We start from the raw sequence: 2632 nt of genomic DNA, 5'->3' as shown, positions 1-2632 counted from the left end.
GCTCGCCCCCATCGCGCCATCAGCTAGCACAAACGGGCACATAAAGAGCATTTGGAGACCTCTGGCTCAGGGAAAACAGCTCAGGGCACGAGCCAGGAGCGCCATCGAAAGCTGCGGCGGCTGGGGATGGAGACGGTGCTGAGACGGGCTCAAGTACCAACGAGCAGAGGGGTGCGACAGCCCACGAGGGCTGTGGTGGGAGGACCACGGCAGGGCTACCGCACGGGGAGGTGGGAGCACGACCAAGCAGGTGCTGGCTTGGCAGGATCCCGTCTGCCATCCAGTGCTTTTTGGAGATCTCTGGGACTCCAGCACCACCAGAAATGGAGGTGAGGCGGGGAGTGAGGACTCAGAGTCATTTAAAAGTTGGTAATTACCAGCAGCGCAATGCAGACGTTGCTGGGGGAGGACAGGGACAAGGTCCCAGGCTCTTGATACAGGCACGTGAACCAGGACTAAGGAACAGGGCAGAGCAGAAAAGCCTGTTAGAAGATGAGGAGGGTAGAGAGAAAAGGGACGGTGCATATTAGCCTATGTAGGAAAGTGAAAAGGATTATAATGGGTGTGACTTGCAGGAAATAGGGTCTGACCTCCTTGGGAGGAATGCAAAGCTAAACATACACAGTCAAGGGCAATAATACCTGAAGGAGGATGTTTGGGCTGTTGAGGAACAGCTACAAGGTGATGGGAAGATGAGCCAGCGACTGCTGAGCACTGCACAAGATAAGGGTGCGCCTCCGAGCACACCCTCTGGCCCCCCGGGGCCGTACGGTGTGTATTGGTCCAGAAGAACCATAGAATGAGAAAGGACCTCTAAGGTCATCAAGTCCAACCATCAAAGACGACGCAGCAAGGACGGCAAATGATTTGTTTGGTGTCAGGGCGGGACAGCGCAGCCGTGTAGGACGGGAAGGATGAATCGCTGCCAGGCAGTGCAGCCCGCCGTTTGCTTTGGCGTAACACCAGTCATAAGGCCGTGAGGCTGCGAGCACCCAGGGCCGCCTCCCGTGGGTACCACGTGAGCGCCAGAAGTGTCTGTGGTATGAACCTCTCCCACAGGGTGGCTGGGAGAGAAAATAATTAGGCTGAAGCTTGCTAGGAAAAATAGGAACAAAGCCAGGGCTACAGGGGGTGGCAAAGGCTCTGCAAGTAGAAATGGGAGCAAACGGGTGGGGGGAGCGGAGAGGCGGAGGTGCACAGCGATGGGGAGGACACGTTGGGTCACCCTCAGATCCCACTCCAGGAGATTCCCAGAGGAAAGGAAGGGCTGGAAAAGAGTAAGGAGGTTGGGGGAGCGGAGAGACAAAGCACAAGACTATGAAGACAAGGGTGACCCTGCCCATCTCTTCGGTAGTGCCAGTTTCTGTGGCAATACTGTTGGACAAGCACGGGGCAGGCCCACAGCCAGCGCCGCAGGCTGGGCACCGTCAGGGCACACAGCGGCACGGCCACGACTCCAACCCAGTGAAAGGGAAGGAGGCAAACGAGCACCTCCAGAGGGAGGTAGAAGGAAGAAGCAGAGTCATCAAGGTTGGACAAAATGTCTAAGATCATCAAGTCCAACCGCCAACCCAACACCCCCAGGCTTCATAACCACGTCCCCAGGTGCCACGTCTACATGGTGTTTGAACCCCCCCAGGGATGGTGACTCCCCCACCTCTCTGGGCAGCCTGTTCCAATGCTTCACCACTGCTGCGCTGAGGAAATATTTCCTAATCTCCAACCTAAACTTCCCCTGACGCAGCTTGAGGCCGTTCCCTCTCGTCCCATCACTGGTGACTTGGGAGCAGAGACCAACCCCCCCCTCACTCCAGCCCCTCTCAGGCAGCTGCAGAGAGCGAGAAGGGCTCCCCTCAGCCCCCCCTTCTCCAGGCTAAACCCCCCAGCCCCCTCAGCCGCCCCCCAGCACACTTGTGCTCCAGACCCTGCCCCAGCCCCGCTGCCCTTCTCTGGACACGCTCCAGCCCCTCCAGGCCCTTCTTGTCCCGAGGGGCCCAAAACTGAACGCAGAGCAGCAGGCCAGGATGACAAAAAGCCATCAGTCAATAATCAAGTAGGAAGAGGTGAAGCGCAGGATCCAGGAGTACCAGTGTCTCTGGAGTACCAAAACCAGCCAAGGACAAACCTCTCCTGGAAGGAGCGGTGACAGAGCTGGGGGCAGAGAAAGCAGTGTACACAAGAGGAGCAACCAGCCAAAAGGGCTCAACCCGGTACAAAGAAGGGGGAAAGACAGCAGCCTGAAGCGAACCTGAGCTCCGAGATCCGCGGCAAGGGGATCTGTCTGCCCGAGCGGCTGGGGCGGGCGGCTGGTCCCAGGGCTCCCGCTCGCAGGACCCTCCAGCCCACGCAGCGTTGGCTTTGCAGGCGTATCGGACGTGCCGTGGGTAGGGCAGAGGGATGCACGGAGGCAGGCGGGCGCGAGTTGCCCTTTGCAGGGCTGAACCCTACAGAGAGGTCTGCCAAAGGGGACGGGAGCCTCCGAGCTGACCGAGAGCCCTGGACAGACGTCTAACGGAGAAACACCACACTGAGGGCCACGAGCGACCAAGCTTGACAGCACCCCTGCAGAGAAACCCCACCCCTAAACAAATAAATCTGCTGAGAAAGACCCAAAACAGGAGACAACTTGGCT

This window comes from Phalacrocorax carbo, chromosome 1, assembly GCF_963921805.1.
Source record: "Phalacrocorax carbo chromosome 1, bPhaCar2.1, whole genome shotgun sequence".
Classification (NCBI taxonomy): Eukaryota; Metazoa; Chordata; class Aves; order Suliformes; family Phalacrocoracidae; genus Phalacrocorax; species Phalacrocorax carbo.
The sequence above is the reverse complement of the archived record's forward strand: the minus strand, read 5'-3'. Positions refer to the sequence as shown.